The sequence below is a fragment of the Lycorma delicatula genome, chromosome 4, assembly GCF_047948215.1.
Source record: "Lycorma delicatula isolate Av1 chromosome 4, ASM4794821v1, whole genome shotgun sequence".
NCBI classification, from domain to species: Eukaryota; Metazoa; Arthropoda; class Insecta; order Hemiptera; family Fulgoridae; genus Lycorma; species Lycorma delicatula.
Genome location: NC_134458.1, coordinates 25,164,284 through 25,189,610, shown reverse-complemented (window position 1 = coordinate 25,189,610; position 25,327 = coordinate 25,164,284).

Here is a 25,327-nt window from a genome sequence, read left to right as displayed (position 1 = left end):
TTGATGCATGCTGCACGTGGAGCTCAGGATTTAACTCGGTCTCTCAAAGGATAGTCAAAATAATGTTTGTAAGCAGTTTTCAAGAGATTCGATACTGGTTTTCGTTGACTTTTCTTGGTGAATTCACCATAACGTGACAAAAAATATCTGGAAAATTTTCACAAGCCCGATTTTTATTCATTGTAAAATTCAAAATATTTTACTGAAATATTACAGAAATATTTATACTATAAAAATAATTTAATTAAAATTATAATTAAGTTTTAATTTATAAATACATAATTTCTTAAAATACTTCATAAAAGTGTCTCACTGTGGAGTGCAATAAAACACAGTGTGAGACACACACACAATTTAACAAATCTTGATGTTTGATAAAATAATACAAAAAGTTGTTTTGTAATAAAAATCATTCACTGAATTTATGGCATCACTGAAACAATCTTTATAATATGTGAATGATACAACCCCTACCGCAGGTAAAGAACAGAGCAAGGTATACCAAGAGCTAAACTAATACTGAAGAAAATTTCATCACATTGAATTACTCATTATTTGACTCACTGACATGTTTATACATATCTGGCTTGACATGAAATGACATCATTGGACTGTTCTGCATCAAATATAAGGCTACAGCATGCATCACAATATAAATCAGATGTGAATAAGCAAACATACGGCTGTACTAAATTATTTGTATTTGTTTCACGAATGATGGAACAAATAAATTTAAGGGGTTGTAACTCAAGAACGTTACGTGATGGGTTGTTTCAGAATACATATTCATATTCAGCATATAAAATACTATACAGAACACCTACTTCCTTTTCTGTTCCAAATTTTATGTTGACCAGCGTATACAACGCACAGCAAAAATTACGGAAAATAAATTGATGGAAATCTTTACACACGTTCTTCTTACGGTGAAAGTACACGCTAAGAAAGGATTTTTAAAATTCAGAATTTAAAGGATTAAATTGAGGTAATAAAAAATTATTATTTTTTTGAATTATTTTATTATTTCTTGAATTTCTCGGTAAAAGATAAACATACCGACTTGATTTTTGGTGTGTGTAATCTTCATGAGAATATCCAAAATTCAATTTATAGATTTTTCAAAAATCGACATTGATAAGAGTAAAGAAAGGTAAAGAAATGATAAAGGTTAAAAATTTTTGGCGTTACCGACTATACTAAACGAGATATTCACTCGATCTGGGATTGTAAATACTTTACAGATAAATAATATTTAAAAACCATTTTCGGATTTTTTTAATCTTAGTATTTTAAGGGTTAAAAACACATATTGCTTTTTATATTTTTGCCGTTTTACACTACCGCTGTTGAATCGATCTTTATAAGACTCGGTAACATTGTGATGTTAATTTATGTTTGTAATTCTGATTATGTATTTCTCAAGCAAAGCCTCGACTGGAAATCTAAAATCCAATTAGTGGGTCCCGTACTGACCAAACTGTTGCTGTGAAAAAATTACAATATACCTATAATTTTTATAAATTGAAGAGACGTTAATGTTTATTTATTATTATTCTTACAAACGTGAGTTTAATGAACACAGGGGGGTCCGGGTGTAGAGCTTCCTGGCGAAGCTGGCCCTGACAGGCGAACACTCCCAGATCGCGACGGAAAACGCAAATAACCATATCGCGCGGTAAGTCACAACAGGAATGCTAGTTATTAAGTATTTAAGTAAGGTATACAATATTTTTTATGCAATCATAAGAAATTCATGTTTAAATATTCATGTACAATTTGAGTCAAAAGAAGGTTTTAATATCGATATGAGGGGGAGTTCTATCATCAAAAAATAATTAAATTGTGTGATATAAAATAAAAAAAACCTAATTAGTGTAAAAATATAGAAGTAAATGTGATTACATAAATGAAAGGTGTAAGTATCGGGTAGAACTATCGGCATGTAAGTTGGCACAAAAAACTACTAGCATTCAGAAAACGTTTGGCACGGTACTAGGCCGACTGAAAAAAAAACATTGTCAGTTTAAAATAGATGATATTTATAACCAAAAATACATACGATGCTATTTAATTAAAACTAGTTTAGTATCCCGATTAAAATTATAATTTTAAACTATTTTAAATAATTATTTTTTCCACTTACTTTATTGTTGTAGCTCCCAAATTCTGAAGTCGCTGTCGTCGTATATTTGCTGTAATCGGTAGGTGCAAGCCGTCAACTATTAAAAATATATATGACATCTGCCAAGCTAAATGCCAGCAAGTACCTGCCCGCCATATTAAAGCGCTTGGAGCATTAATTGGCTGGTGGTCGGCCATTTATATCTCTAGGTTAGCTTCACACAGCTGCGGGATAGGAGTCTTTTCCCTTAGGTGAGCTACTGATGTCGGTTAAACAAAGCAACCGCATCAAGGAACTCCCACACGGTCCGTCAACGCGGCTCTCGTCTCATCGACTCGTCGCTTGTGAGTGGCCAATTTTCCCCTTGACCTCTAATTTCCAGGCTGGCCTGAGTTCTGGTCCCCGCCAGGATCACGTCAGGAGTTCATTTGGCTGGACCTCCCCGCAAACGCACAGCTCATCAGCTGCCAGGCGGAACCGAAACAGATATTGATTTAAATTAACATGGTCGATGGGCACCCGTTATCTATGAGTCGGAGAAATACCATTTACGTACTCCATAAGAGGTGGAGTGTTGGACTCGCACTGGTTCGGCTAGATGTTGTTAAGAGCCTATTTTTGCCCGCACCCTGCAGTAGTATAAAACGTTTACATTCAACCGTCATTTTCTTTGTTGGTTCTTTATTTGATTGTTTTGCCTCTTGAACGATTTCAGTGATGAATGTTTTTTTGTGGTTGAATTGACACCACAAAAAGAGTGGATTCATAGTAAAATATGCGTTTCAGATGCCTCTGAAAAAAAATACATAAAAGAACCAACAATCAAAATGACGGTAGAATGTAAACATATTTTTTAGATTAAAATTTATTCGTTACATTAAATAAAACTTCAAACTATATTTCGAATCAAATAAAAATACGTTAAAAAATGGTTGCTTTCAACGGTGAGTATGTGTTCCCGTTAAATTCACATGTTGAAATAATTGATTTACTGAAAAATTCATAGTAAAATATGCGTTTGAGATGCCCCGTTTTATTATTACATTAAATAAAAAAAGTTCATCTACATTTCGTATACATTAAAGAGTGAAAAAATAAAAACACGTGGCTAGGTTTGGAACCGCTTCACTACGGTACGCTGTGGACTATCGCCTAAAACGTTCGGCTATACAAGCCTGGTGAGTTATACGCTGAAAATTATCTTACGTAAGTTGTACGTTATCTTTTACATGTAAATATATATACAGTGAATGTTTACAGCAATACCGTTTGATCGTTACAAGTGTTCAATCTGTTATATAAGACGCGTTTGTTCCTTATCTCTTAGTTCCTTATCCCGATGTATTCTGCGCCAAGTACCCGAAGAACGAGTGTCCCGAACGGCCGAGTCACGGATAGTAAGACAAAAATCTATGCGTGACTTGAAAGCCCGAAGGGATCGCAGAACGTACAGAGTTCCCGCATTAACAGACGAGAAAAAAATCCACATGCTGCGTGGATTGCTTTGAGAACCGCACCCGCCGTAGAGGCGCAACAAACTCTAACCTAGGGCGACAGCCGTGCAGTTTAGCGTATATATCTACATCTATGTATAAAAAATATATATAAAAATAAATATATACGTTTTATATTTTATATAAATAATATTCTTTATGTGTACATAGTCTCTTCCTGTTTATTTTTATAAATATATTTTGTAATTATGTGATAGAAAATTACATATTCCATATATATATATATATGTTAGTCATAACATAAATGAAATATAATTTTTAAAAAGTAAACATTCTTAATCAGAAAGCAAATAAACTATGAAATTTAAATGAGTTAAATTTTCAAATTATTCTAACCTGTCTGACCTTAATAATATAGTATTCTGTTATGAAAATTTATGTAACAAATACGATTTAATTACATTCTTAGACAAAATACAAAACGATATTCAACAGTTATACAAGTACTCTCCCGATGAATTTAATATTAAACTGTGAATATATAAAAAGCATTATTTTCATTTCTTTCCCAAAAGAGATTTTTATAGATGTCAAGCTAGACAAAATAGAATATATTGTTGAAATTAAATCATCTGTTGATAGTGCTTTTCAAGATTTATCTGAACGGTATTTTGAATTGAAACACAAACTAAAAAAAGAGATTTCTGTTTCTAATTTGTTGTGTGTTGAAATTCGAGATAAAAACCACGTATTAGGTGGATCTTTATTAAAGCAAACGTGGAATATAAGCGATAAAAATCGTATAGATATTTATGAATTTTTAATGGCTATGAAAGATAACGTATTTAATGTTATAAAATGTCAAGCAGAAAAATATAATGGAAACAGTATTAAATACATTATTGTTGTTGAGATGAAGAGTTCTGGTCCCTTGGATGGGTTGTCAGAGACCTCTGTAGCCTTTTTGGTGTTTTTACTGGCGGTACTGTGTGTACCTCCGTCAGTCTGAGCGTTTCCAGTGGCATACTGCGGTTGCCATTTTGTATCTTTTTAAGTAAACTCATCACCTCTCTGTGAGCGAAGAGGTGGTAACGACTTCTGGTCGTAAGTACCCCGTTACGAGTAAGGGAATACTCCCTGAAATCGTACTCGCGTTCTTTTCAGAAAGAGGGCCGTATTAAGTAGTTATTTTATAACTCATCCAAAAACGGCTAAGTGGTACAAAGAGTAACAGGCGAATACAGAAGGTCCCTAGCTGCCCGTAGCTCGCTGCGGTTGGTCATCACACCTGTGGGCTTACCCAATTTTTCTAGTAGGAGGAAGACAGCGAGTGTTTCGTTAGTTAGACGATAGGACAAGGTAGAGAATCTCCGGCCATGTCTGAATTCGTTGAGGTGAAAACGTCCAGCCGGAAGAGGAAGCCTGTTCCTTCGACCTCGTCGGAGGAGGAAGCAGGGTTACCCACCCGGTTTAAACCTAATCTTTTGTTGGAGGCGTTTAAAAAGGCGACGGGCAGACCAGGCAGTTCTGCCCCGCTGGTCAAGGCAGCACAGGGCGACCTGGACTACCTCGTAGATTTCTTAGAGCTCCCCGGCATTGTGGCCCCAGGTGCGAGGAAAACAATTCTTCCTCGCTTAGCTAAAATTTGAGAAGCACTTTCTGCTGTGGCGGAAGGGTACGAGACTGTAGCCTGCAAGCCCAAGAAGGTTAAAGTGGTTCAAAAAGCGGCTCCAGCTCCAGCACGCCCAGACGCTATGTGGAGGTAGTACGTGGCAAAAGGGAAGCCAGTCAGGCCAAGAAATCCAAAGCCTTGTTCGTGAACAAGCCGGAGGGTTCACCGAAGACAAGCGCTGACTTGAAGAAGGCTGCCCTTCGTGACAGCCGGAAGTGCCTTCGGATTAGGGATATTAAAGAGACCAGCAAGGGTTACCGGTTGTGGCAGATAAAATAAGGAGACGGTCCGCGTCAACCAGGACTCTCCTGCTGTGAAAAAGCTTGAGGTCAAAGTTGACCCAAGCGTGGTCGTAGGCCCCGGGTCATAATTTATAACATTGACTGTAACCTGTCTGATGAGGAGGTTCTAACCCTGATCAGGGAACAGAATACCGATTTGGAAGAGGCTGCATTCAAACAGCAGTGTAGGTTCATCTTCAACATTGGAAAACGTGATGCCGCTCGGTATCACGGGGTACTCGAATTAGGCGCTAGTCTCTTCCAGAAGTTCTTGTCGGAGGGTAGAATGTTTCTGGATTTTGCATTGTGCCCCGTCAAGGAATACCTTGACGTGGAGCGGTGCTTCAAGTGTTGTCGCTTCGGCCACAGGACCAAATTCTGTAAGTATGCGTCGGTCTGCGCTCATTATGGTGAAGGGGAGCCACAAGTGTGAGGATTGCCTGCATAAAAAAGAGGCTCCGACTTGCGTCAACTTTAAGAGGTTGCGCAAGAGTCATAGGCACTCCGTGAATAGCAAGGAGTGTGGTTGTTGCAAGAAGGCGATTGAGATTTGCTTCAACTCTCTCAATGGTTAGATTCGGTCAACTTAACACACAGGGTGCATATATAGTCCAAGTTGAGTTAGGTGAAGTTGTCGAAAAACGGAGCTTCGATGTTGTCCTTCTGCAACACCCGTATGTGGTCAAGGGTGGTCTGCAGCTTTCCCCGGTTGGAGGAAATTTTTCGTTGGTGACAACAAATACGCCGTACTGTGCAGGAAGTCTTTAGATAGCGTCTTCATACGGGAAGCCTCTGATACGCATCATGTCGTTGTTAAGCTTGCCGTGGATAGTCTGGACCAGGTTGTAGTTAGTTCTTACTTTCAGTATAGGGATCCCACGGAACAGCATTTTGAAAGATGGGATAGGCTGTTAGCGGGTCGTCCGATTCTTATAGGTGCAGACGCGAATTCCAAATCGCCTCTTTGGCACAGTGGGATCACGGACGTTGGTGGTTAGTTAATCGGTGGTTTCATCGCGCAGCATCATTTCGATGTGTTTAATGTAGCCGGCGAATTGCCCACTTTCGCTGGTGCAGTTGAGTTGTGGAGGGCCTTACATGGTCCCAACATCGATATTACCACTAAGTAAGTATATCGCAGTAAAATTCTCTACTGGTCTGTAGACGTCTGATTACGTGAGTGATCATCGACTAACAGTTTTTGAGTTAATAGGCGAGCTGCGCGATGTGTATAGAGGAACGTCCCTCTTCAGCAGGGGCGCCTCCTGTCCAGTCGGAGGGATTGGCCTAGGTTTTCAAATATTCTTGCGGCCAGGCTCAGACTCTTTGCTCGAAGTCTGGACGAGTACCCGTTAGACGAGGTGGGAGAGAGTTTTTCTTTTGCTGTAGTTGAAGCCGCTGAGCAGTCAATTTTCAGAAGCACGGGTCGAGAGAGAATAGCTTGGTGGTCAATTCGGGACTTGACCACGATAAAGCGGACTGTAGGCTTGCTAAGGAGAGCCGCACAGCGTGAGAGTAACCCTGATCGGCGTGTAGGTTTGCTTGCGGACAGTCGTCGGAAGAGGACTGAGTATTTTCATAGGGTTAGGTATTCTAAGCGTGATTCCTGGCGCTCTTTTGTACAAGAGCAAGGAAATAAAGATCCATGGCGTTGTTTATATAGTACTTGGTCATAAGTGGAAAAAATACATTCTTCTGTCGGCTCTGTCAACCCAGGATGGAGTTGTTATAGATAAAGATCATGTCCTCACTATTCTGATGAACGATCTGCTTCCAGATGATACTGAGGTTGGTGAAACCTCGTATCATCAACGTGATCGCAAGGAAATCGTAGGTTTTCGCTTTGAAAATTTGTCTTCTGAGATTACTGAGGTGGAAGTTCACCAAGTAATTTGTAGCATGTCTAGGAATACAGCCCCCGGATATGATGGTATCAGAGTGGAGATCCTTGTTCGCACCTTGCCGTTGATCCTTGGTTCTTTGACTAGGGTTTTTAATAGGATGCTTGCTGCTGGATATTTTCCAGTATGTTGGAAACGTGGTGTGTTGAAATAGTTGCAACTTTTCCCTTCTACACACATCACTCAAGACCTCCAACAACCACTCATCCGTGATCGGGTTATTCCCGTCAAACGTGCTCAAAACCTTATCAGCTACAGTTTTGGATGTCTTTCGCTAGGCTTCCAGAGAGGTATGCGCTCGTATCCCGGGCGGACACTTCAACCGTGAAAGTTATAGCTCTACCATCAGTAGCCAACTCATCATACCGTACCTTCCAACCACCAATCATTGCCATAATTCTGTCAGGTACTGCTCAGATTCATATGTTTTCTTCATACTCTTTGTTAAATATATACATATCCTGTCATCTTCTTATTTCTTATTTTTTAATAACTAACCAGCTGAGCTTAAGTATTATTAAGCAATTAATATGATTTCATTTTCCTTTAAAATGTCAATTAAACAACACTACCAATTTTATATCTTTTCTAGCTAGACAGTATGTTTAAAAAAAAAAAATTAAATATCTGTAATCAACTAAACCTCCTCTATGAATCATGAGACCTTGCCGTTGGTGAGGGGGCTTGAGTGCTCAGGGATACAGAGTAGCTGGACCGAAGGTGCAACCATATCGGAGAGGTATCTGTTGAGAGCCAGACTAAGGAATGATTCCTGAAAGAGGGCAGCAGCTCTTTCAGTAGTTGTTAGGGGCGTGAGTCACAATGACTTAAACGGCCGTATCAACATCACTCAGTCCTCTGAGTACTGCGCAGCTGAAAGCAATGGAAAACTACAGCTGCTTTTTTTCCAAGAAAATGTGGCTCTCTGCATTTTCACATAGCAACAATGGAGGCGCCTTCCTTGGTAAAATATTCCGGAGGTAAAATAGTCCCCCGTTCGGATCTCCGGGTGGGGACTACTAAGGAAGGGGTCACCAGAAAATTAAAAAATAACATTCTACGAGTCGGAGCGTGGAATGTTAGAAGCTTAAAAAAGGTTGGTAGGCTAGAAAATTTAAAAAGGGAAATGGATAGGGTGAATGTGGATATAGTAGGAATTAGTGAGGTTCGGTGGGAAGAGGAAGGCGACTTTTGGTCAGGTGATTTTAGAGTAATTAACTCAGCGTCAAATAATGGGCAGGCAGGAGTAGGTTTCGTGATGAACAAGAAGATAGGGAGGAGAGTGGAGTATTTCAAAACGCATAGCGATAGAATCATTGTAATAAGGATAAAATCAAAACCTAAACCGACAACGATTGTTAACGTTTATATGCCTACAAGCGCCCATGATGATGATGAGGTAGAGTGTGTATACGAAGAGATTGATGAAGCAATTTAACACGTAAAAGGAGATGAAAATTTAATAATAGTTGGAGATTGGAATGCAAGCATTGGAAAAGGAAAGGAAGGAAATATAGTGGGTGAATACGGGCTGGGCAAAAGGAATGAAAGAGGGGACCGACTTATAGAGTTTTGCACGAAGTATAATTTAGTAATTGCCAACACCCAATTTAAAAATCATAATAGAAGAATATACACTTGGAAAAAGCCAGGCGATACTGGAAGGTATCAGATAGATTATATCATGGTTAAGCAAAGATTTAGAAATCAACTCGTTGACTGCAAAACTTACCCTGGAGCAGACATTGATAGCGACCATAATTTGGTGATAATGAAATGTAGATTGGGGTTTAAAAACCTGAAGAAAAGTTGTCAGATGAATCGGTGGAATTTAGAGAAGCTTGAGGAAGAGGAGGTAAAGAAGATTTTTGAGGAGGACATCGCAAGAGGTCTGAGTAAAAAAGATATGGTAGAAAATGTAGAAGAAGAATGGGAGAATGTTAAAAAGGAAATTCTTAAATCAGCAGAAGCAAACTTAGGCGGAATAAAGAGAACTGGTAGAAAACCTTGGGTTTCAGACGATATATTGCAGTTGATGGATGAACGTAGAAAATATAAGAATGCTAATGATGAAGAAAGTAAAAAGAACTATCGGCAATTAAGAAATGCTATAAATAGGAAATGCAAACTGGCGAAAGAAGAGTGGATTAAAGAAAAGTGTTCAGAAGTGGAAAGAGAAATGAACATTGGTAAAATTGACGGAGCATACAGGAAAGTTAAGGAAAATTTTGGGGTACATAAATTAAAATCTAATAATGTGTTAAACAAAGATGGTATACCAATATATAATACGAAAGGTAAAGTCGATAGATGGGTGGAATATATTGAAGAGTTATACGGAGGAAATGAATTAGAAAATGGTGTTATAGAGGAAGAAGAAGAAGTTGAGGAGGATGAAATGGGAGAAACAATACTGAGATCTGAATTTAAGAGAGCATTAAAAGATTTAAATGGCAGAAAGGCTCCTGGAATAGACGGAATACCTGTAGAATTACTGCGCAGTGCAGGTGAGGAAGCGATTGATAGATTATACAAACTGGTGTGTAATATTTATGAAAAAGGGGAATTTCCGTCAGACTTCAAAAAAAGTGTTATAGTTATGATACCAAAGAAAGCAGGGGCAGATAAATGTGAAGAATACAGAACAATTAGTTTAACTAGTCATGCATCAAAAATCTTAACTAGAATTTTATACAGAAGAATTGAGAGGAGAGTGGAAGAAGTGTTAGGAGAAGACCAATTTGGTTTCAGGAAAAGTATAGGGACAAGGGAAGCAATTTTAGGCCTCAGATTAATAGTAGAAGGAAGATTAAAGAAAAACAAACCAACATACTTGGCGTTTATAGACCTAGAAAAGGCTTTCGATAACGTAGATTGGAATAAAATGTTCAGCATTTTAAAAAAATTAGGGTTCAAATACAGAGATAGAAGAACAATTGCTAACATGTACAGGAACCAAACAGCAACAATAACAATTGAAGAACATAAGAAAGAAGCCCTAATAAGAAAGGGAGTCCGACAAGGATGTTCCCTATCTCCGTTACTTTTTAATCTTTACATGGAACTAGCAGTTAATGATGTTAAAGAACAATTTAGATTCGGAGTAACAGTACAAGGTGAAAAGATAAAGATGCTACGATTTGCTGATGATATAGTAATTCTAGCCGAGAGTAAAAAGGATTTAGAAGAAACAATGAACGGCATAGATGAAGTCCTACGCAAGAACTATCGCATGAAAATAAACAAGAACAAAACAAAAGTAATGAAATGTAGTAGAAATAACAAAGATGGACCACTGAATGTGAAAATAGGAGGAGAAAAGATTATGGAGGTAGAAGAATTTTGTTATTTGGGAAGTAAAATTACTAAAGATGGACGAAGCAGGAGCGATATAAAATGCCGAATAGCACAAGCTAAACGAGCCTTCAGTAAGAAATATAATTTGTTTACATCAAAAATTAATTTAAATGTCAGGAAAAGATTTTTGAAAGTGTATGTTTGGAGTGTCGCTTTATATGGAAGTGAAACTTGGACAATCGGAGTATCTGAGAAGAAAAGATTAGAAGCTTTTGAAATGTGGTGCTATAGGAGAATGTTAAAAATCAGATGGGTGGATAAAGTGACAAATGAAGAGGTATTGCGGCAAATAGATGAAGAAAGAAGCATTTGGAAGAATATAGTTAAAAGAAGAGACAGACTTATAGGCCACATACTAAGGCATCCTGGAATAGTCGCTTTAATATTGGAAGGACAGGTAGAAGGGAAAAATTGTGTAGGCAGGCCACGTTTGGAGTATGTAAAACAAATTGTTGGGGATGTAGGATGTAGAGGGTATACTGAAATGAAACGACTAGCACTAGATAGGGAATCTTGGAGAGCTGCATCAAACCAGTCAAATGACTGAAGACAAAAAAAAAAAAAAAAATCAACTAAAGTATGAAATTATTGCGATTTAATGTAATGATTACTAATTCAATGTAAATTTAAAAGTAAATAAAGGAAGTGTAAATTGTACATAGTTTATTTATACGGCAATTACATTGTATACGCTATTACCACAAACAAGGGTTTACACCGTGTCTGAAATGACTGTACAGTTAAATTGCTTGGCATTTCTCTCCCGCAACCACCCGATTCGGACGCCCTAAAGCATAACACCGAATGTCTGTGCTACAAACAGCTACTGAACCTCAAAAAGTTTAGTGATCAGTGTCCTAAATATCTCCTAGAACTTACCTAACATCGTGAGTGGACATGGCAGCGTGCGATACGTCACCGGCTTATTTGTTCCAACCGTTTAATTGATATATAGTTGCTAAAATGGGTAGGCGCACCGTCAACTACTAAAAATAAATATGACATCCATGAATTAATTAAAATTTATTTTGTCTAGACAGCAATTCGCTGCCACATCTAGGTCGCTGAATGTCAGCAAGTACCTGGCCACCATATTAAAGCACTTGGAGCATTAGTTGGCTGGTGGTCAGCCATATATATATATCTATGTTAGCTTCCCACAACAGTGCAATAGGAGTCGTTTCCTTTAGGTAAACTTCTGATGTCGGTTGAACAAAGCAACCGCATCAAGGAACATCCATACGGTCCGACACTGCGGCTCTCGTTACACTGATTCGTCGCTTGTGAGGGGCCAATCTTCACCATGACCTCTTAGTTCCAGGGTGGCCCGGTCTCTGGCCCCGCCAAGAGTAGGACAGTCAAACATCAGGTGTTTATTTGACTGGACCCCACAGACGCATAGGTCATCAGCTGTCAGGAGGAACGAAACAGATATTGGTTTAAATTAACATTGCTGGTGAGCACCTGGGCACGTGTTGACCCTTTAAAAACGAACTTGAGGCATACCATCCCCCCGATCCTGTAAATATTTATACAAGGATCGTCCCTTAGGCGTGGTGTGCCATTCCAGCTGCCATGCATCCATCGCGAGACTCTGCAACCTCTTCGGCAGGCGGGAGATGGGCAACTGAACGAAATTTAGATCCGGTGCATTGTGATCACCGTTCCGCTCCGGTACTGGTCCGGCCCGAAACCGAGACGTTCGAGGTCGCACGTACACAGTTGTTTTTGACCGAAGGCCACACGTGTTGAGTGCGTGCACATCGGCTTGTGCGCAGGCACCGATTTAAAACGGAGCGCTGCGATAGGCCATCGCCGGCACACGATTTCTCTCATCACTGCTACATCGCGATCACTCACACCTTAGGTCGTCTTCGTCAGCTGTTCTTCCCACTCACGTGTCAAACTTCGCCCCGTACACATCCCTCCGCTGCTGCTGCGATGACGCACGCACGCACAATTATACGCAGACACCTACTCCTGGTGCTTGTGCCACGACGTGATCCTCACACACACACAGTGACACACCACCTGATGCAGCGCCTCCCGGTGCAACGGCCACCAGGATAATCCTAACAACCAGACACCGCCTTTCGGTGCTCGACCCACAACGACGACGTACTAACCAACACGGTGACGCTTCCCGGTGCAGCGGCCACAACCACCAGTATAATCCTCGAGATACGTCCAATTACTTATTCTCACACATACACACACACACACACACACACATATATATATATATACACACACACACACACACATATATATATACACACACACACACACACACACACAACACACACACCACCTCCTGCTACTATTACACGTCACAACAGACGACTACAACATCTTAGTTCCCTCCCGAGGGAAAAAAAACTTCCTCACAGCGTGTCTAGTCGCTAAACCACCCCTCCGTTCATAGCCATGAGTGGCTTAATCTGAGGTTATCTTCTTGCCTTGAAACTAATCACATTCCACTGTCATCAGTCCGGCCTCGTGAGATGCCACCGATACAGACGCTCAGAAAGGTATTCACATCGATAAATTCTGCCCTAGTCAAATTTTCCTTCATAGAAGACATCAGACACCTAACTCTACCACGTAGCCCTCAGGAACTAAGCTAAAAGCCTACACGCAGAAGATCAAAGACCGGCGCCTAACTCTAAAAACTATCTCTACCTACAACCGTAAGTATCCAATTTAAAAATGATTACAATAAATGTTTAGGATACGACAGCATAAAAAAATTAGCCAAAATTTTATTGCCACCACAATCTTATCGTTATAATTAATTAATGATTGGAGTGCTACCAGAGAGACAAAATAATGTCCCAGAGAACCTCAGGTCTGGTCCGTTTGGGAGCTGAGTATAACCTCTAGACTCTCACTTCAGATCTAACTTTGAGGACCGCTTGAATTTGCAGCTAGGTTGATTGCAACCAACATTAAACTTTTTAGCCCCAATAATAAGTGTGCACTCCAATTCGACAAGACGCCATGCTAAGTCAGTAAAAATCACACCCGGGAGAGTCAAAATCATACTCTTCGGAACGACCCCCATTGAAACTTAAAACTACTCTAACCGAGAAACGGTGCCAAGCACGCCTACCTCTGGTCAATCCAACTGCCCAGGCGGAACTCTAGCCACTTGATACTAAACATGACATAGTACCCTCAGACATCAGTGCAGGTTAGAAGGAGAAGCAAGCTAGTCAAAAATGTATAGTAGAGTTACAGCGGTAGAAACCGCAGGAAGATTAGAAAATCTACCAGATCCCACTACTAGTAAACTACAGCACTCAGTCGCAGACTGAAACGCAGAGAAGCGCATAGATCCATTCGAGTTCGATGCAAAGGCTACCCTGCGACCAGAGTCACAACCCGCCAGAAATGCCCACAGTCATCACCTAACTGTCGCCAAAGAAGCGATTTGGTATCAGCACTTGAAGTACCTTTGTACGAGGAATACAAAGGTACTCTTTAAACCTACAGGATGTTAAATCGACATACAACCTATCCTCAGACGCAAACCTCTTAAAGATACCAAGTTCAAACACGCCGTGATACCGCTGGGCATCACGCTAACCAGTCTTGAAGAGTAGCCTACACTCTTTCCTGAATTTGGCCACATCCATTTTGGTGTTCTGCTCCCTGACGAGAGACAGAAATTCCTCATCGGTTAGTCGCCGGTCAATGACAATGACACCGGGCCTACGTTTACGCTTCGGGTCGACCTTAACCTCAAGCTTCTTTACCTCAGGAGACTCAGAGATGAATTGGACTGTCTCCTTGTCGTTCGAAACCATTACCAGACCCTTGCTGGTCTCTTTAATTTTCCTAATCTTGATTTTTTCCGGTTACTACGAAGAGCAACCTGAAAATCTTCCTTGAGTTGTCTACTAGATTTAGTAGACCTTATTCACAAGTAACACCTCGGGCTGCTTCGAGGTTTGACTAGCTTCATGCTTGCCCCACACATCGTCAGCGTAACGCTTCGGCTGTTTGGGAGCAAGCGCCGGAACCTGATTACGTTGACCTCCGTGGGCTTGGAGGTCGACTTCTCAAAACCGACTGCCAAAGTACAGAGAACTCTCCTAACATGCCGTAGTCGTAGCAGAATCCTGATGCTCGCCCCTGTATTGACGCTGCGGGGACTCTCGACAAAATCCAGAAGATTGTCTAAACTTTACTGCCAACATCGCGACAGAACTGCCAGGTCTGCCCTGTGCCGCCTTGAATTCCTTGATCAACGGGTCACCTTTACCTTCCTGGGTGGATGTCCCTACATCCATCTTTGAGCCTTTACTCGTTGAACCTGAGAAGTATGAGGAAATTTCTGCCCTCCTCTTCCGCCCAGGCATAACAAAAAGCTGGTTCTCTAGCTTGGCGAGAGTTACCCTAGCCTCACTAACTTGGGATTCCGATATGCTCGCTGTCTTCCTCCTAACAATAAACTCTGGGCAAGCCCAAAAATATGACGACTATCTGCAGCAAGCTACGGACAGCTGGGGGCCTTCTGTATTTTCCTGCCACACTTTGCATCACTTGGCCGCTACTGGATTGGCTACAAGTAACCACAGATTATAGCTCTCGTTTTGAAAAGGACACAAGCAGGACTAGGGTGCATTCCCTTGTTTGTTACGGGATCTTACGACCAGGAGTCGTTGGCCCCGAAACTCCGATGAATTTTAAGTGTAAACTGCGATGAATTTTAGCTACGATAAAACGGGTACGTGTCGATAAATCAGCATCCTAATATTTCTGCGAAAATTGGATATGGAAAGTCTTAACATCAATTATGCTAACTGCGATAACAGCCTAAGTCCTAAGATATATTCTACCATCTGCTGTCTGCCATAAGAGAGCCGCTTGGCAGGCTGTTCACTGAGTGCCATAGTTGGGAATGGATTTGGAGAGGGTACTCTTAAACCCAGGAAAGGATCCTAGTGAGATCGGCAGTTATTGGCTCATCAGCCTATTGCCGGTAATCGGCAAGTTGCTTCAAAAGTTATTTAGGGTACGGCTCTGGGAAATCATTTAAGAGAACTCTTTTCTAAATCGAGGCCAGTATGGCTTCACAAAAGGGATTGGCACCGAGGATTGCATCTTAAATGATTTTACCGAGGTGGAAAGCGCCGACTGTAAATGTGTTTTGGCAATTTTTATAGACATAGAGGCATCATTTCCTTCCTTGTGTTGGAGTTCTGATCTCCATGAGTTGGAACGCCGCAATGATTCCGTAGCCCTGCAGGTCGTATTACGAGACAATTTGTCTAATCGTACGGCTCTGTTTGAAGATGCGCACTTATCTGTGGAAAAATCTATCACCAGGGGAATCCTGCAGAGTTCCATTCCCGGTTGCCTGCTGGGAAACCTGCTATTACACGGTTTTCTGGAACTGACATTCCCAGAAGGGGTCACGGCCCAATAGGGTTAATGACTGTCTCCTTTTAGTTCGTGGTAATTCACGACTGCAGCTGGAAGATCGAACGCAAGCGGCCTTGTAAACTGCAGAGTGATAAATGGACATTCAAAATGTAAAGATTTCTATACCCAAGACGAGGTTTATGCTTCTCAAGGATGCAGACAAATTATCGTACAGTCGAAAGTAATTCTTCAAAATTTAACGATTTCACAGCGCAGAGACTATTGTATGCACTGGTGTTTTTAAAACAGCCTCCTACGAGGCTACCGCCGTATTGGGAAAGGCTTTCCCAATCGATTTAGTGATCAAAATTCGAGCAGCCATGTGGAGATTGCGAAGAGACAGGGAGGCCATGGTATTTGGGATGCGGTTTCGGGCCGGACCGGTACCGGACGGAACGGTGATCACAATACACCAGATCTAAATTTCAGTTCAGTTGCCCATATTTCGCCTGCGGAAGAGGATGCAGAGCCTGGCGATTGAAGCATGGCTTCTGGAATGAGACACCACACCTAAGAGAAGATTCCTGTCACGTTTATACGGGATCTGGGGGGATTGCTTGTCTCGAAATCGTTTCTAATGGCAACGGGTGCCCAGGCGTTCACCAAACATGTTAATTTGAATTTATATCTGTTTCAGTTCCGCCTGGCAGCTGATGAGCTGTGCGTCTGCGGGCAGGTCCAGTCAAATGAATACCTGATATTTGAGTGCTCTGTTCTTGCGGGACCAGAACCCGGGCAACCCTGGAACTTAGAAGTCAAGGGGAAAATTGGCCACTGATATGTAGCGAGTCAATGTGACGAGAGCCGCATTGTCGGACCGTGGGGTTGTTCCTTGATGCGGTTGCTATGTTTTACCGACATAAGTTGTTTACTTATTGGAAAGACTCCTACCGCACTGCTGTTGGATGCTAATCTAGAGATATATGGCTGACCACCAGCCAATTAAGGCTCCAAGCGCATTGATATAGTGGACAGGACGTTGCTTACTTTTAAAGTTTTTATTGTTAAATGTAATCGTTCGAATGATATTTATAATACAAAAAAATACGCATTGAAATTATGGATTAAAATATTTTTACAATCTTATAACCTTCTTCAACTGACGGAATCGAAGAGATAACAAGACAAGATCCTTGTAACCGGTTTTATTAGATGATCTGGACCAAAAATACACCAACTAGTAGTAAATATTATTAATTTCTATTAAGAACTCGTACTTATGGATTAATTAATAATAAAAGATAAAACAATAGAAATGAATATCGAACTGATATGCCATTTTTTAAAACTTGATAATCGTAAATCGTTTACCTCAGTGTTACATTCGGTTGTTAGTTTATATTTTCTTTTCAAACAATCACTTACGAACTACGTGTCAACCGTACGATTATTTAGGAATCGTCTTCGCAATCGATTTAATCTTTATTTATTAAAAGTCCAAGAAAGAAGGGAATTCAAGAAACTAATAATTTTTGGACATTCAACTAATCTTTGATTTCGTTTGAGATGTGTTTGTAAGGTATAAATTTATAAGATAATACTGAAAACAGTATTATAAGAATTCTTTTTTTCGATTGAGTTTGTCAGGAATTATTGTATAAACAGCCGGATGTATGGAAGTACACTTACCTAATAAAAAAAAAAACTAACGCCTTAAGGTTCTAAAGTAACGGGGGAGGGCTAATACATCCGGCTTTGTATAATAATATAAACGACGAATTGTATAAAAACTAAAATTTAGCACTGTACATATGTAAGACCGAAATAAATAACGCTTAAATAGAAGGAATCGATCGGTTTCCAGTCATCATACCAGAATAAACTTACGTTTTACAGACAGCCAATAATAGTACATGGAAGGGAAGCTAGAAAAATATTTAAAGAAAACATGTGTGTGTGTGTGTGTGTGTGTGTTTGTAGAATAAGAGTGGTAGTGAATGAGAGGTGGAGGATTGTATTAAACCGATAACTAGTCGGTGCACAGTTATACGTGAGTAAATTATACCGTGGAGGGACAGGAAACAAGAAACATAACCAGGCGCCAGAGATTGCCAGGAGCATTCGGGGTGGCCGCCGCATGTTGCACCTCCGCACCTCGACAGACGCGGCTGGCCCCCGCGGCCCTCGGCCGCTGCATCCGTGATCGGTCCGCTAGAGGGCCGGCGACCCGTGTACAGCTCTATCACGACCTGTACATTGAACCGTCCATCTCTTATTAACGACCTGCTTCTATTCCGTCGAACGGGTAAAATATTAGTTTAAGTTATGGTAAGACCGAATAATTGCCCCGTCACGGGGTGGTCCGACCGTGCGATTAAAAATATGGCGGTGCAAGTAGTAAAGAAACGTACATATATGTTATCGAGCGGTAGTCTAATAACGTGTGTGCACTACCGCAGAAACTATCGTAGGCGATACCGTTCTAATATGCGCTAAGTACAATTGTTACAACTCATTCACATGTTTGTTTTGTGTATGTGTATTTTTGTATTCGAGAGTCATCGATAAAGAAACAAATGTTTTGATTGTATTAACTTAAACAATTATACCTTCTGTAAGAAAAGACATGTATGTGCTCGGTAAAATATTTGTGACTAGGAATTCCAAATTATATATCTAATGTGACCTACTAAAAACGTGCAGTCTGCTTATTTTATCGAGGGATAACGACAGTGCTTGGCTTATATCCTCTTGTTTATGTATCGGTTTAACCTTTTTCATTTACAGCCGCTCTTTTTGATCGCGGTGCTATAACTTGTCGGTAAATAACATTTTGCTTTTAAATCTTACAACCTCATCAGAGAAAGTTAAAAACACATATTGTTCGCAGTTGTAAAATATTTATTTTTTACCTCACAACACATGGACTTATTACTGAAAAGTATATCTAAAAAAAAGTTACTTTGAAAACCTTTTTCAGAACCCGTTCCGATTTTTCATACTGAGAATGATCGCTTAAACTGATATATGGATCAAAATCTATAAAACGTTATTTTGGATCAAACGCATATAAATTTAGATAATCACTGTTAACTGTGCAAAAATAAAAAAAAAACAACATTATTCTCATTAACCGCATACTTGTTTCTATTTATTCATAACAATGCTATGTATTTTACCAACTCTTGATATATATTAGATCCGAAAATTGTCGAACAAAAAGTTTCGTTATATATCACCATAAATTAAACTTTTATGTAAAAAAACATAATAAATATAAACTATTATGTAGTATACTGGTATGAATACTTCAACACAACATCCGGTTTCTACAGCAGTTTGAAAACTGTTAGTAAAATCTCAGTTATATTATAACAGAAATTAAGTTTCTTAATGTAAAAAAGTTATTTAAAATTACATTCTTTATAGAAAAAGAAAACAGGAGTAAAATATAGCTTTATGATAATTGTATATAATGCAAATATAATTAAAAATACTGATAAACACAATTAATAAAGTGAAGAAGACTGTTATAATACTATGATAAGAGGGGAAACTTGTACGAAACGTATTATATATTTGGAAATCACCAAAAAATATATTAAAAAATTCTCAGTTTAAAAATATAGTTAAAAATTACTTCTGTGTGATCTGGAACTTCTTATGGCATTCAACAAAGAATATTCTCGCTGTACGTTAATGAATCAAAATGTATTCACCCACATACATCTTAACAAATTTCTCCATCAAGTAAGGTAGAATGACGCCGGCGAGAGTTTGTCCGACGGCGGAAACACCGAAGACTTATTTACTCTAACTCGAAAATTTGACCTTTCAAAATTTTTTAAATTGTTTAAAATATAAAAAAATATAACAATTTTGAGGAAATGAAGCTGCATATCATCGCAGAAATAAATGTTTTTTTATGAATATAGGTTATTTTTCGATAAATAAATGATAATCTTCGTAATTTCACGTTTTTTAATTTGAAAATGTACGTACATCTGGAGCTGTTAGATTAGGGACAGAATTAGTGGCTCCTTAGCGGAAGGGCATAGCGGCTATCCGGAAGAGGAATGTCGGTGTATCCTAGTGAAGTTGGAGAGATTCCGTAGGGAAAGCCCCAGAAGGCGGCTAGCTAGGGCGGACAGACTGCTGCCACGACACTCTGACGTGACTGTGTTTTGCTTAACGGTGAGGACCGGTTGCCTTGGGGGTGTTAAAAAAATAAAATTAAATGTGAAATTTTTGTTCTATCCCGTTTACGAATCGCTCTGCTAGATAGCAGTACTTGTTAATACTAGGTAGCCTACAAAAACTTGATAATGATAAAACCTGAGATAATAAAATTTAGAAGAAAATATACTACAACTTGTTTAATAGTAAATACTCTTTATGTAAATGAAAATACTGAAGATGAAATAATTTTGTTTGTTTGTTTGAAGTCCCATGACTTCAATAAAAAATAAAATAAAAGTATTAGTTTACAAACGATCATACTAATTTTATTAAGAAAGGAATAATTAAAACAGAAATAAATCGGTAAAACTTTATTCTACAATTAGGACAATTTGGTGGCGTTGAGGTCGTGATATTTCGACAATTGTACATATAATGAATATATATGTATATATATATATATATATAAATTACATATACATACACGTGTATACATATATGTGTCTATAAAAACATGTATATTATTTATTCATTGCTTTATATTTATTTAGAATTAATATTCAACTTCTTTACCGTTTGAAACCTATTTTTTTTTTAATAATTTTGTGTCAACACTATTAAAACATTTTTAACAATGCTGAACCGTTTTCACATATTATTACAATCGCTCAAATAAAAACTCAAATACTAATAGATAACTAGATATCGACTAGAAAAACTGACTGATATGCACTACATCAGCATTAATTTCATTTTTACTGCAGTGAAAAAAAAAGATTTTCATTCATGAAGATCGTGCTTTATTTGAAGAGAATTTTGAAGTTGGTTTTTCATAAAATTAAGAAGAATCTTATTATTAATAGATGACTAGTTATTGACTAGACTTTATATCGTCTAAAATGTAAGAGATAATAAGTTTCGTTGTTATTGTTAAACTAAAATCAAAATTCAACAATTTATTTATTTATAGTTCTTCAAAAAGACATTGTCCTAATTAAAAAAGTACAGATATATATAAAAGGCGAGATAATAATTGTTATATATTATTCCTACTTCATTTTCTCAAAAATAAAAATAACACCGTTAAATATTGTAACTAGATAACAGAACATTTTTAATATAAAACAAATACGAAATCATCGAGAAATAATTGGAGATTATATACTTGTATATATACTAAATAACACAAATATAACAAAAGATTCGTCAAATTTTCTCAAATATGTTAATTGAAAATGCAAAAACTCTTTGCCGGCCCGATTTCATACTTTAAACAACTTAATAAATCCTAATAATTCATGATCCATGAATTAAGAGTTTTTGCATTTTCAATCAACAGATATTTGAGAAAATTTGACGAATTTTTTATTATATTTGTGTTAGATTATTTAGTATATACACAAGTACATAAAAAATTGTTTATCTCCAATTATTTCTCGATGATTTCATATTTGTTTTGTATTAAAAAAGTTCTATTATCTAGTTACAATATTAGTACAGCAAGAAGGAAATATTTAACGGTGTTATTTTTGTTTTTGATAAAATGAAGTAGGAAAAATATATAACAATTATTATCTCGCCTTTCATACATATCTGTACTTTTTGAATCGGACAATGTCTTTTTGAAGAACTATTATTAAAAAATTTAAGGATTTTTGATTTTCGATTTTGTTGTTTTCAATCGACGGCAAACTCTCGCCGAAACCTTAACAATTTTACTGTTTTGGAAGTTTTTATAATTGTATAATGGTAGTGAAAAAAACGTTTTCGTTAAATTTTCTTAATAAATTGTTTTATTATGAACTCGGTATTTCATCAGTAAGAAAATTTCCTGACAATAGCATCTAAAATGTTATCTAATAGAAGCAGTTTTTTAATTTTTTTTTCTTTGTAATAACGTTGTAAAAATTTCAAGGATGTTTAAAAATATTGTTAAAAAATAACATATTCCTCATTACAATAAGCACATTAAAATTTTATCAAAGTGGTATGAACCGTGTTTAAAAAATAAACAGCACACCTTAAAAACATATTTCTAGGAAAATTCTTTGAGATGAAAAACATACATAATACACGGTTCAAAATGTGATGCAACCTTATGTAAGAATGTGTCCTTCTTTTGTTTTATATTTAATTGAATAAAAACGGTTACACAACACTGCAGAGAATATTCATCGTCTCCCGATACGTTAGATGTGCCGGTTATGCCCAGACCCAGAATGCTTTCACAGAAACGTACGGTGTGGATGTACCAAACAAGTCCTTCATCAAACGGCTGTACGACACGTTCAAAAAGACAGGGAATATGGCATAAGCAGCCAAAAACGGTCGAACGAAAGTGCTAACACCAGAAAAGTTCATCGACGTGCAAGTTGAATATTCTGTTAGTCCCTACAAGTCTGTACGACGGCTATCTAGCCGGTCTGGTTTCTCCGACGGTAGTGCCCGCATGTCATCGCGCAAGTGTTTAAAGATGCATCCGTACAGAATTCGTGTTATTCAGGAGTTGTTACCTGCAGACACCGAAAAAGGTGTAGATTTCTTTCAGAGGTTCATATGTCATCTGGTGGTAGATGGGGAAGAACTCGACGACTGGTTTCGGTCGTCGAGGCACAATTCCACCTCGATGGATACGCGAATGCACAGAATTCACCGCATTTGGTGTACGAAAAATCCACATCGGCTGCACGGATAAAAAGCGGGTTTTAGGTGTGCTATGACACGTACGCGAATCTTCATGAGATTCTTTCACGGGACACTGAAAAGTGAGACCTACATACAAATGATGCAACAATTTGTAAACACTATACTTACAGACCGGCTAGAGTACACGTGGTTGAAAACACGTGTACTCTAGCATTAGCCGTAGCATTATCCTGCTCAAGCAGGATAATACAGCCAATAACACTATGACTTTCTGGGCTCAGTGTTTTCACGGACAAGTGATTTCTAAGGGGTTATGACCCTCTCGGTCTCCTAACTTATTTCCTCCTGACTTTTTCTTAGGGGATACCTTAAGGATGCCGCTTAAAAATTCATCCCCACACCGTTCTCAAATCGCAGAGCGAAATTGAACCAAGTGTAGCTATAATTCCTCAAAAACGTTACATGTGTTTAAGAGCATGCAACGTCGTATTCAATTATGTGATTCGCACAGCGGAGGTTGCTTTCAACTACTAATGCAAAGTACTCATTTCCCATAAGGTCGCGTTGCTTTTTGAACACTCTGTATTAGAGTGTAAGATGAATAAAACAGTAAATCTTAATAAAAGTATATGAACTGTTTTTTACAACTCAGCTTTCAAATTCTATTTTTTTTAAATAATTTCTTGCCTATAATAAATATTTTAAAAAAACAGTTTTTGGTGACCTGTCAGACACAGATGACTTCCAAAAACGGTATAGCTATGCACAAAAATCATTGCCCAAAAAATTCTTTTTTTATGTTTCCCTCACTTCATGATTCAAATCTTACTAATTTTGGGTTGAAAAAAACAAAGAAATATTTTTATTAGTTGTAGTTTCCGTGATATAAAATAGGTGAAAGTATTTTATTTTAATGGATTAAGAGAAAACGATAATCTAGTCATTTACCAACAACATAGAAAGTCTATTTGACATTTTTTTAATGACAGCTACATTGTAAGACTTCTTAACTGATGGAAGATTCCCGGCAGTCAGTTGGGTCTGAAGAGAATCATGTGGTGGCTTCATGAGATCGTTGTCTTTTCTCTTGTGAGTTCCGGAGCATCCTTACACACAGACCAGCAGTAATCCGCAAGCATTGCCTTATTCCAACGGTCCTGAAATCTTTGTTCCATTACTGACATATCCTGCTGGAATCTTTCTCCGTGTTCATCACTGACAATTCCACAACTAGGAGGGAAAAATTCCAGGTGTAACTAGAGTAAATGGATTTTAAGGGACATGTTGCATCCGAGTTGATGGTATTTTTACACAAGTACTGCCACCAACTGACTGTAGTTTTTATCTCTTTTGTTGCCTAAAAATCTATGAATGACTCCCTTTAAGGCTTCCCAAACTTAATTTTCTTTCCTCTCCAAAATTCAGTCGAATTTGTGGCTCAACAAAAATATTTTCCTTAACTTTTGCATCACTTAATGTAGCAGGTTTTTCTCTTAAGTACTTAAAGGCCCGTCCTTCTCGGTTCATACTTCTGACAAAACGTTTCTTCAAACCCAGCTTTATATGAAGGGGTGGAAGAAGAATATCTTTTGGGTCTACGAGAGGCTCGACAACGACATTTTTCTAGCTAGAGTTAAGATTTCTGGCACGTAGGCACGTTGGAGAAGATCCTATTGCTGTAGTCTTAATACTAGAAGCCTTCTGCCTTCTCCTTCGATAAATCAAGGACTCGTATGAGATCACTCAATTTTGCTTGACTCAGTCTGTGCGGTTTATTATCTTTTTCGTTAAAATCAGTCATGGGATGTGGAAGGCTTGTTGGGTTCTTCTTCTCCCACACTGTCTTCATTTTCTACCTCAAGTTCATAATTTTAGGGTGAAGTAGGAATTGGTAAACTATCTGAATGTGGAACAGGTTGAATAGCAGATGGAAGATTAGGGTACTGAACTGTTCCTCTTTTCTTCATTGACAATTCTGCCTTAATAGGAGGAGTCAAGCAGAAATAGAAGTTATCTGTATGGTTTCTCCAAACCACAGGCACAGCAAAATCCACAAATAGTTTTTTTTTGTTTTTCAGCCAATCTCGTAGTATAACCGAACAAGAGTTGCAACATATATGCGGAGCCCATGACTTATCCTGGTCCCCTACCTTCATATCAAAATAATGCTGATAGGCAGTCTTCACAAGTGGCGTCAGGTTGCGTTTCTGTGACAAAAATGTTATTTCACCTCGAATTTAACAAAACTTATTCGCTGAATTTACACATTTTAATGGCATTTTGATTTAACAAAATTTTCACTTGAAAAGCACTCGAAAACCAGAAATTCTGCACTAATTACAACA